This window comes from Lolium rigidum, chromosome 6 (genome assembly GCF_022539505.1).
Source record: "Lolium rigidum isolate FL_2022 chromosome 6, APGP_CSIRO_Lrig_0.1, whole genome shotgun sequence".
Classification (NCBI taxonomy): domain Eukaryota; kingdom Viridiplantae; phylum Streptophyta; class Magnoliopsida; order Poales; family Poaceae; genus Lolium; species Lolium rigidum.
In genome coordinates this window covers 304958810-304971273 of record NC_061513.1, presented here as the reverse complement: position 1 = coordinate 304971273, position 12464 = coordinate 304958810, and positions in this window count along the sequence as shown.

Here is a 12464-nt window from a genome sequence, read left to right as displayed (position 1 = left end):
GTTCTTCTCTAACAATATGCATGCTCCAACCATGAAGGTGGTAGATCTCTCTTACTTCAGACAAGACGGACATGCATAGCAACTCACATGATATCCAACAAAGAATAGTTGATGGCGTCCCCCGAAACATGGTTATCGCTCAACAAGCAACTTAATAAGAGATAAAGTGCATAAGTACATATTCAATACCACAATAGTTTTTAAGCTATTTGTCCCATGAGCTATATATTGCAAAGGTGAATGATGGAATTTTAAAGGTAGCACTCAAGCAATTTACTTTGGAATGGCGAATAAATACCATGTAGTAGGTAGGTATGGTGAACACAAATGGCATAGTGGTTGGCTCAAGGATTTTGGATGCATGAGAAGTATTCCCTCTCGATACAAGGTTTAGGCTAGCAAGGTTATTTGAAACAAACACAAGGATGAACGGTACAGCAAAACTCACATAAAAGACATATGGTAAACATTATAAGACTCCATACCGTCTTCCTTGTTGTTCAAAACTCAATACTACATGTTATCTAGACTCTAGAGAAACCAAATATGCAAACCAAATTAGCAAGCTCTAAGTGTTTCTTCATTAATGGGTGCAAAGTATATGATGCAAGAGCTTAAACATGAGCACAACAATTTCCAAGTATCAAATTATCCAAGACATTTTAGAGTTACTACATGTATCATTTTCCAATTCCAACCATATAACAATTTAACGAAGATGAAACTTCGCCATGAATACTATGAGTAGAGCCTAAGGACATATTTGTCCATATGCAACAGCGGAGCATGTCTCTCTCCCATAAGGTGAATGCTAGGATCCATTTTATTCAAACAAAACAAAAAAACAAAAACAAACCGACGCTCCAAGCAAAGTACATAAGATGTGGCCGAATAAAAATATAGTTTCGGGGGAGGAACTCGATAATGTTGTCGATGAAGAAGGGGATGCCTTGGGCATCCCCAAGCTTAGACGCTTGAGTCTTCTTAATATATGCAGGGGTGAACCACCGGGGCATCCCCAAGCTTAGAGCTTTCACTCTCCTTGATCATATTGCATCATACTCCTCTCTTGATCCTTGAAAACTTCCTCCACACCAAACTCGAAACAACTCATTAGAGGGTTAGTGCATAATAAAAATTCACATGTTCAGAGGTGACACAATCATTCTTAACACTTCTGGACATTGCATAAAGCTACTGGACATTAGTGGATCAAAGAAATTCATCCAACATAGCAAAAGAGGCAATGCGAAATAAAAGACAGAATCTGTCAAAACAGAACAGTCCGTAAAGATGGATTTTATTAGACCACCAGACTTGCTCAAACGAAAATGCTCAAATTGAATGAAAGTTGCGTACATATCTGAGGATCATGCTCGTAAATTGGCGTAATTTTCTGAGCTACCTACAGGGAGATAGACCCAGATTCGTGACTGACAAAGAAATCTGGAACTGCGCAGTAATCCAAATCTAGTACTTACTTTTCTATCAAAGACTTTACTTGGCACAACAAAACATAAAACTAAGATAAGGAGAGGTTGCTACAGTAGTAAACAACTTCCAAGACACAAATATAAAGCAAAAATACTGGAGTAAAAACATGGGTTGTCTCCCATAAGCGCTTTTCTTTAACGCCTTTCAGCTAGGCGCATAAAGTGTATATCAAGTATTATCGAAGGGTGGTGCACCTACAGCGGGGTTTGGAGTTTTCTCAACCATGCATAGTATATTAGATACATAAGTTTCAGCGTCTCCCTTTTCATTAGTCTTGGGCTTGCTACTCTCATCAAACAAATTTTCGGGAACAAGCCAAGCATAGTTATGTTCTAGTGCATCATTCATAGCTAGGAGTTTACATGGTATTGGTGCTTTGATCTCCCCACCAGCATTAGCATTATTAGTGTACCTTATCCTATCCATATCCATTTTTTCAAGAAGGCTAACAAAATTAGTATGAGAACCAAGCATATTAAATTTAGCAAAGACCTTTCTAGCCTCTCTTGCTAGGCCACCAAATTCTCTAAGAAGGGTTTCTAAAACAAAATCTTTCTTTTCCCCCTCTTCCAAATCACCAAGTGTAAGAAACATGTGTTGGATTATAGGATTGAGATTAACAAATTTAGTTTCCAACAAGCGGACTAAAGCAACGAGCAGCAATTTCATAAGTAGGAGCAAGTTCTACCAAGTGTCTATCTTCAAAATCTTCAACGGTACTAACATGGGTGAAAAATTCTTCTATATTGTTCCTCCCAATTATAGACCCTTGTCCTACCGGTATGTTCTTTGTGGTAAAATTAAAAGGAAACATGATGAAATAAGTAAAGTAAATGCAAGTAACTAATTTTTTTGTGTTTTTTTAATATAGAAAACAAGATAGCAAATAAAGTAAAGCTAGCAACTAATTTTTTTGTGTTTTGATATAATGCAGCAAACAAAGTAGTAAATAAAATAAAGCAAGACAAAAACAAAGTAAAGAGATTGAGAAGTGGAGACTCCCTTGCAGCGTGTTTTGATCTCCCGGCAACGGCGCCGAGAAATTTGCTTGATGCGTGTAGTTGACACGTCCGTTGGGAACCCCAAGAGGAAGGTGTGATGCGCACAGCGGCAAGTTTCCCTCGGTAAGAAACCAAGGTTTAATCGAACCGGTAGGAGTCAAGAAGCACGTTGAAGGTTGATGGCGGCGGGATGTAGTGCGGCGCAACACCGGAGATTCCGGCGCCAACGTGGAACCTGCACAACACAACCAAAGTACTTTGCCCCAACGAAACGGTGGAGGTTGTCAATCTCACCGGCTTGCTGTAACAAAGGGTTAACCGTATTGTGTGGAAGATGATTGTTTGCAGAGAAAACAAGTAAAACAAGTATTGCAGCAGATTTGTATTTCAAGTATTAAAGGAATGGACCGGGGTCCACAGTTCACTAGAGGTGTCTCTCCCATAAGATAAAAGCATGTTGGGTGAACAAATTACAGTCGGGCAATTGACAAATAGAGAGGGCATAACAATGCACATACATGACATGATAAGTATAGTGAGATTTAATTGGGCATTACGCCAAAGTACATAGACCGCCATCCAACTGCATCTATGCCTAAAAAGTCCACCTTCAGGTTATCATCCGAACCCCCTCCAGTATTAAGTTGCAAAGCAACAGAAAATTGCATTAAGTATGGTGCGTAATGTAATCAACAACTACATCCTCGGACATAGCGCCAATGTTTTATCCCTAGTGGCAACAAGCACAACACAACCTTAGAACTTTCTCGTCACCGTCCCGGTGTCAATGCGGGCATGAACCCACTATCGAGCATAAGTACTCCCTCTTGGAGTTAAAAGTAAAAACTTGGCCAGAGCCTCTACTAGAAACGGAGAGCATGCAAGATCATAAACAACACATGTATAATAACTTGATAATTAACATGACATGGTATTCTCTATCCATCGGATCCCGACAAACACAACATATAGAATTACGGATAGATGATCTTGATCATGTTAGGCAGCTCACAAGATCCAACAATGAAGCACAATGAGGAGAAGACAACCATCTAGCTACCGCTATGGACCCATAGTCCAGGGGTGAACTACTCACTCATCACTCCGGAGGCGACCATGGCGGTGTAGAGTCCTCCGGGAGATGAATCCCCTCTCCGGCAGGGTGCCGGAGGAGATCTCCGAATCCCCCGAGATGGGATCGGCGGCGGCGGCGTCTCGCAAGGTTTTCCGTATCGTGGTTTTTCGCCTCGGGGGTTTCGCGACGGAGGCTTTAAGTAGGCGGAAGGGCGAGTCGGGGGCCGGACGAGGGGCCCACACCACGGTCGGCGCCGGCCAAGACCCGGGCCGCGCCGCCCTATGGTTTGGCCACCTCGTGGCCCCACTTCGTGTGTTCTTCGGTCTTCCGGAAGCTCCGTGGAAAAATAGGCACCCGGGTCTTCGTTTCGTCCAATTCCGAGAATATTTCGTTACTAGGATTTCTGAAACCAAAAACAAGCAGAAAACGTGAACCGGCACTTCGGCATCTTGTTAATAGGTTAGTTCCAGAAAATGCACGAATATGACATAAAGTGTGCATAAAACATGTAGGTATCATCAATAATATGGCATAGAACATAAGAAATTATCGATACGTCGGAGACGTATCAGTGAAGCGCGCCTAACCGCACCCTCGCGAATGTGCTCGCGCACATCGAGGGTGGGAACTCCCCCCCTCTGGGATGCCGCCGCCGGAGGCAGCTACCGTGTCGCGCAGACACGGTAGTTCCTAGACGCCGAGGAGGATGACGCCGTCCTCCTCCTCGTCTGGGTCGAGGTCCGCGTCCAGGTCCGGCGGATCGGCGCCCTCGGTCTGCATCAAGAAGGAGCCCGCGTCTCCGTCGACACCGGTCTTCGTCAAGAAGGAGCCGTCGTCTCCACCGCCGAGTAGAGGGCGCAGGAGTGGCGCCCTCGTCATCCGCGACCAACCCTCTGATGGCGTGTATTTCACACGTTCGTTGGTCAACCCCAAGAGGAAGGTATGATGCGCACAGCAGCAAGTTTTCCCTCAGAAAGAAACCAAGGTTTATCGAACCGGGAGGAGCCAAGAAGCACGTTGAAGGTTGATGGCGGCGGGATGTAGTGCGGCGCAACACCGGAGATTCCGGCGCCAACGTGGAACCCGCACAACACAACCAAAGTACTTTGCCCCAACGAAACAGTGAGGTTGTCAATCTCACCGGCTTGCCGTAACAAAGGATTAACCGTATTGTGTGGAAGATGATTGTTTGCAGAGAAAATAGTAAAAACAAGTATTGCAGCAGATTTGTATTTCAGTATTAAAGAATGGACCGGGGTCCACGAGTTCACTAGAGGTGTCTCTCCCATAAGATAAAAGCATGTTGGGTGAACAAATTACGGTCGGGCAATTGACAAATAGAGAGAGCATAACAATGCACATACATGACATGATAAGTATAGTGAGATTTAATTGGGCATTACGACAAAGTACATAGACCGCCATCCAACCGCATCTATGCCTAAAAAGTCCACCTTCAAAGTTATCATCCGAACCCCTCCAAGTATTAAGTTGCAAAGCAACAGACAATTGCATTAAGTATGGTGCGTAATGTAATCAACAACTACATCCTCGGACATAGCGCCAATGTTTTATCCCTAGTGGCAACAAGCACAACACAACCTTAGAACTTTCTATCACTCGTCCCAGGTGTCAATGCAGGCATGAACCCACTATCGAGCATAAGTACTCCCTCTTGGAGTTAAAAGTAAAAACTTGGCCAGAGCCTCTACTAGAAACGGAGAGCATGCAAGATCATAAACAACACATGTATAATAACTTGATAATTAACATGACATAGTATTCTCTATCCATCGGATCCCGACAAACACAACATATAGAATTACAGTATAGATGATCTTGATCATGTTAGGCAGCTCACAAGATCTAACAATGAAGCACAATGAGGAGAAGACAACCATCTAGCTACTGCTATGGACCCATAGTCCAGGGGTAGACTACTCACTCATCACACCGGAGGCGACCATGGTGGTGTAGAGTCCTCCGGGAGATGATTCCCCTCTCCGGCAGGGTGCCGAGGGCGATCTCCTGGATCCCCCGAGATGGGATCGGCGGCGGCGGCGTCTCAGTAAGGTTTTCCGTATCGTGGCTCTCGGTACTGGGGGTTTCGTCACGGAGAATTTTTATAGGCGGAAGGGCAGGTCAAGAGGCGGCACGGGGGCCCCACACCACGGGGCCGCGCGACCGGGGGGGGCCGCGCCGCCCTATAGTGTGGCCCCTCCGTGGCCCCTCTTCGTCTCTCCTTCGGACTTCGGAAGCTTCTTGAGAAAATAGGCCCCCGGGCTTTGATTTCGTCCAATTCCGAGAATATTTCGTTACTAGGATTTCTGAAACCAAAAACAGCGTAAAAACGAGAATCGGCACTTCGGCATCTTGTTAATAGGTTAGTTCCGTAAAATGCACGAATATGACATAAAGTGTGCATAAAACATGTAGGTATCATCAATAATATGGCATAGAACATAAGAAATTATCGATACGTCGGAGACGTATCAAGCATCCCCAAGCTTAGTTCTCGCTCGTCCCGAGCGGGTAAAACGATAACAAAGATAATTTCTGAAGTGATATGCCATCATAACCTTGATCATACTATTTGTAAACATATGTAGTGGATGCAGCGATCATAACAATGGTGATGACATGAGTAAACAGGTGAATCATATAGCAAAGACTTTTCATGAATAGTACTTCAAGACAAGTATTAATAAGTCTTGCATAAGAGTTAACTCATAAAGCAATAAATCAAAGTAAAGGTATTGAAGCAACACAAAGGAAGATTAAGTTTCAGCGGTTGCTTTCAACTTGTAACATGTATATCTCATGGATAATTGTCAACATAGAGTAATATAACAAGTACAATATGCAAATATGTAAGAATCAATGCACGAGTTCACACAAGTGTTTGCTTCTTGAGGTGGAGAGAAATAGGTGAACTGACTCAACATAAAAGTAAAGAGAATGGTCCTTCAAAGAGGAAAGCATCGATTGCTATATTTGTGCTAGAGCTTTTATTTTGAAAACATGAAACAATTTTGTCAACGGTAGTAATAAAGCATATGAGTTATGAAAGTTATATCTTACAAGTTGCAAGTCTCATGCATAGTATGCTAATAGTGCCCGCACCTTGTCCTAATTAACTTGGACTACCGGATCTTTGCAACGCACATGTTTTGACCAAGTGTCACAATGGGGTACCTCCATGCCGCCTGTACAAAGGTCTAAGGAGAAAGCTCGCATTTTGGATTTCTCGCTTTTGATTATTCTCAACTTAGACATCCATACCGGGACAACATGGACAACAGATAATGGACTCCTCTTTAATGCATAAGCATGTGGCAACAATTATTATTCTCATATGAGATTGAGGATATATGTCCAAGACTGAAACTTCCACCATGAATCATGGCTTTAGTTAGCGGCCCAAAGTTCTTCTCTAACAACATGCATGCTCCAACCATGAAGGTGGTAGATCTCTCTTGCTTCATACAAGACGGACATGCATAGCAACTCACATGATATCCAACAAAGAATAGTTGATGGCGTCCCCAGAAACATGGTTATCGCTCAACAAGCAACTTAATAAGAGATAAAGTGCATAAATACATATTCAATACTACAATAGTTTTTAAGCTATTTGTCCCATGAGCTATATATTGCAAAGGTGAATGATGGAATTTTAAAGGTAGCACTCAAGCAATTTACTTTGGAATGGCGGATAAATACCATGTAGTAGGTAGGTATGGTGGACACAAATGGCATAGTGGTTGGCTCAAGGATTTTGGATGCATGAGAAGTATTCCCTCTCGATACAAGGTTTAGGCTAGCAAGGTTATTTGAAACAAACACAAGGATGAACGGTACAGCAAAACTCACATAAAAGACATATGGTAAACATTATAAGACTCCATACCGTCTTCCTTGTTGTTCAAAACTCAATACTAGATGTTATCTAGACTCTAGAGAAACCAAATATGCAAACCAAATTAGCAAGCTCTAAGTATTTCTTCATTAATGGGTGCAAAGTATATGATGCATGAGCTTAAACATGAGCACAACAATTGCCAAGTATCAAATTATCCAAGACATTTTAGAGTTACTACATGTAGCATTTTCCAATTCCAACCATATAACAATTTAACGAAGAAGAAACTTCGCCATGAATACTATGAGTAGATCCTAAGGACATATTTGTCCATATGCAACAGCGGAGCGTGTCTCTCTCCCATAAAGTGAATGCTAGGATCCATTTTATTCAAACAAAACAAAAAACAAAAACAAACCGACGCTCCAAGCAAAGTACATAAGATGTGGCCGAATAAAAATATAGTTTCAGGGGAGGAACTCGATAATGTTGTCGATGAAGAAGGGGATGCCTTGGGCATCCCCAAGCTTAGACGCTTGAGTCTTCTTAATATATGCAGGGGTGAACCACCGGGGCATCCCCAAGCTTAGAGCTTTCACTCTCCTTGATCATATTGCATCATACTCCTCTCTTGATCCTTGAAAACTTCCTCCACACCAAACTCGAAACAACTCATTAGAGGGTTAGTGCATAATAAAAATTCACATGTTCAGAGGTGACACAATCATTCTTAACACTTCTGGACATTGCATAAAGCTACTGGACATTAATGGATCAAAGAAATTCATCCAACATAGCAAAAGAGGCAATGCGAAATAAAAGACAGAATCTGTCAAAACAGAACAGTCCGTAAAGATGGATTTTATTAGGCCACCAGACTTGCTCAAACGAAAATGCTCAAATTGAATGAAAGTTGCGTACATATCTGAGGATCACTCACGTAAATTGGCATAATTTTCTGAGTTACCTACAGAGAATTAGACCCAGATTCGTGACAGCAAAGAAATCTGTTTCCTGCGCAGTAATCCAAATCTAGTACTTACTTTACTATCAAAGACTTTACTTGGCACAACAAAACTTAAAACTAAGATAAGGAGAGGTTGCTACAGTAGTAAACAACTTCCAAGACACAAATATAAAACAAAAATACTGGAGTAAAAACATGGGTTGTCTCCCATAAGCGCTTTTCTTTAACGCCTTTCAGCCAGGCGCAGAAAGTGTAACTCAAGTAACATCGAGAGATGAAGCATCAACATCATAATTTGTTCTAATAATAGAATCATAAGGTACCTTCATTCTCTTTCTAGGGAAGTGTTCCATACCTTTCTTGAGAGGAAATTGATATTTAATATTACCTTCCTTCATATCAATAGTAGCACCAACGGTTCGAAGAAAAGGTCTTCCCAATATAATGGGGCAAGATGCATTGCATTCAATATCCAAGACAACAAAATCAACGGGGACAAGGTTATTGTTAACCATAATATGAACATTATCAACTTTCCCCAAAGGTTTCTTTTTAGCATTATCAGCGAGATTAACATCCAAATAACAATTCTTCAATGGTGGCAAGTCAAGCATATCATAGACTTTTTAGGCATAGCATGCAAATACTTGCACCAAGATCACATAAAGCATTACAATCAAAATCTTTGATTCTCATTTTAATGATGGGCTCCCAACCATCCTCTAGCTTTCTAGGAATAGAAGTTTCAAGTTTTAGTTTCTCTTCTCTAGCTTTTATGAGAGCATTTGTAATATGTTTTGTGAAAGCCAAATTTATAGCGCTAGCATTGGGACTCTTAGCAAGTTTTTGCAAGAACTTTATAACTTCAGAGATGTGGCAATCATCAAAATCTAAATCATTACAATCTAAAGCAATGGGATTATCATCCCCAAGGTTGGAAAAAATTTCAGCAGCTTTATCACAAGCGACTTCAGCAGTTTTAGCGAGTCTCGAGTAATTTTGCGCGCTTTGCACTAGGAGTAGAAGCATTGCCAACACCAATTATTTTATCATGGATAGTAGGAGGTGCAGCAACATATGAATCATTAGCATTGCTAGTGGTGGTAATAGTCCAAACTTTAGCTACATTTTCCTTTTTAGCTAGTTTTTCATTTTCTTCTCTATCCCACCTAGCTCGCAGCTCAGCCATTAATCTTATATTCTCATTAATTCTAACTTGGATGGCATTTGCTGTAGTAACAATTTTATTTTCAATATCCCTAATAGGCATAACTTTCGATTTCAAAAGATCAACATCGGAGGCAAGACTATCAACTCTAGAAACAAGAATATCAATTTTATTGAGCTTTTCCTCAACAGATTTGTTAAAGGCAGTTTGTGTACTAATAAATTATTTAAGCATGGCTTCAAGTACAGGGGGTGTATTCCTATTATTGTTGTAAGAATTCCCATAAGAATTAGCATAACCGTTACCATTATTATAAGGATATGGCCTATAGTTATTACTAGAATTGTTCCGATAAGCATTGTTGTTGAAATTATTATTTTTAATGAAGTTTACATCAACATGTTCTTCTTGTGCAACCAATGAAGCTAATGGAACATTATTAGGATCAACATTAGTCCTATCATTCGCAAGCATAGACATAATAGCATCAACCTTATCATTCAAGGAAGAGGATTCTTCAACGAGAATTTACCTTCTTACCTTGTGGAGCTCTTTCCGTGTGCCATTCAGAAGTAATTAACCATCATATTATCAAGAAGCTTTGTTGCTTCACCAAGAGTGATGGACATAAAGGTACCTCCAGCAGCTGAATCCAATAAATTCCGCGAAGAAAAATTTAGTCCTGCATAGAAGGTTTGGATGATCATCCAAGTAGTCACTCCATGGGTTGGGCAATTTTTAACCAGAGATTTCATTCTTTCCCAAGCTTGAGCAACATGTTCATTATCTAATTGTTTAAAATTCATTATGCTACTCCTCAAAGATATAATTTTAGCAGGGGGATAATATCTACCAATAAAAGCATCCTTGCATTTAGTCCATGAATCAATACTATTCTTAGGCAGAGATAGCAACCAATCTTTAGCTCTTCCTCTTAATGAGAAAGGGAACAATTTTAATTTTATAATGTCACCATCTACATCTTTATACTTTTGCATTTCACATAGTTCAACAAAATTATTGAGATGGGCAGCAGCATCATCGGAACTAACACCGAAAAATTGCTCTCGCATAACAAGATTAAGTAAAGCAGGTTTAATTTCAAAGAATTCTGTCTGTAGTAGCAGGTGGAGCAATAGGTGTGCATAAGAAATCATTATTATTTGTGCTAGTGAAGTCACACAACTTAGTATTTTCAGGGGTAGCCATTTTAGCAATAGTAAATAAAGCAAACTAGATAAAGTAAATGCAAGTAAACTAATTTTTTGTGTGTTTTTGATATAGCAAACAAGATAGCAAATAAAGTAAAGCTAGCAACTAATTTTTTTGTGTTTTGATATAATGCAGCAAACAAAGTAGTAAATAAAATAAAGCAAGACAAAAACAAAGTAAAGAGATTGAGAAGTGGAGACTCCCCTTGCAGCGTGTCTTGATCTCCCGGCAACGGCGCCAGAAAAAGAGCTTGATGGCGTGTATTTCACACGTTCGTTGGTCAACCCCAAGAGGAAGGTATGATGCGCACAGCAGCAAGTTTTCCCTCAGAAAGAAACCAAGGTTTATCGAACCAGAAGGAGCCAAGAAGCACGTTGAAGGTTGATGGCGGCGGGATGTAGTGCGGCGCAACACCGGAGATTCCGGCGCCAACGTGGAACCCGCACAACACAACCAAAGTACTTTGCCCCAACGAAACAGTGAGGTTGTCAATCTCACCGGCTTGCCGTAACAAAGGATTAACCGTATTGTGTGGAAGATGATTGTTTGCAGAGAAAATAGTAAAAACAAGTATTGCAGCAGATTTGTATTTCAGTATTAAAGAATGGACCGGGGTCCACAGTTCACTAGAGGTGTCTCTCCCATAAGATAAAAGCATGTTGGGTGAACAAATTACAGTCGGGCAATTGACAAATAGAGAGAGCATAACAATGCACATACATGACATGATAAGTATAGTGAGATTTAATTGGGCATTACGACAAAGTACATAGACCGCCATCCAACCGCATCTATGCCTAAAAAGTCCACCTTCGGGTTATCATCCGAACCCCCTCCGGTATTAAGTTGCAAAGCAACGGACAATTGCATTAAGTATGGTGCGTAATGTAATCAACAACTACATCCTCGGACATAGCGCCAATGTTTTATCCCTAGTGGCAACAAGCACAACACAACCTTAGAACTTTCTCGTCATCTGTCCCGGTGTCAATGCGGGCATGAACCCACTATCGAGCATAAGTACTCCCTCTTGGAGTTAAAAGTAAAAACTTGGCCGGAGCCTCTACTAGAAACGGAGAGCATGCAAGATCATAAACAACACATGTATAATAACTTGATAATTAACATGACATAGTATTCTCTATCCATCGGATCCCGACAAACACAACATATAGAATTACGGATAGATGATCTTGATCATGTTAGGCAGCTCACAAGATCTAACAATGAAGCACAATGAGGAGAAGACAACCATCTAGCTACTGCTATGGACTCATAGTCCAGGGGTAGACTACTCACTCATCACACCGGAGGCGACCATGGCGGTGTAGAGTCCTCCGGGAGATGATTCCCCTCTCCGGCAGGGTGCCGGAGGCGATCTCCTGGATCCCCCGAGATGGGATCGGCGGCGGCGGCGTCTCAGTAAGGTTTTCCGTATCGTGGCTCTCGGTACTGGGGGTTTCGTCACGGAGACTTTTTATAGGCGGAAGGGCAGGTCAAGAGGCGGCACGGGGGCCCCACACCACAGGGCCGCGCGGCCAAGGGGGGGGCCGCGCCGCCCTATAGTGTGGCCCCTCTTCGTCTCTCCTTCGGACTTCTGGAAGCTTCGTGAGAAAATAGGCCCCGGGCTTTGATTTCGTCCAATTCCGAGAATATTTCGTTACTAGGATTTCTGAAACCAAAAA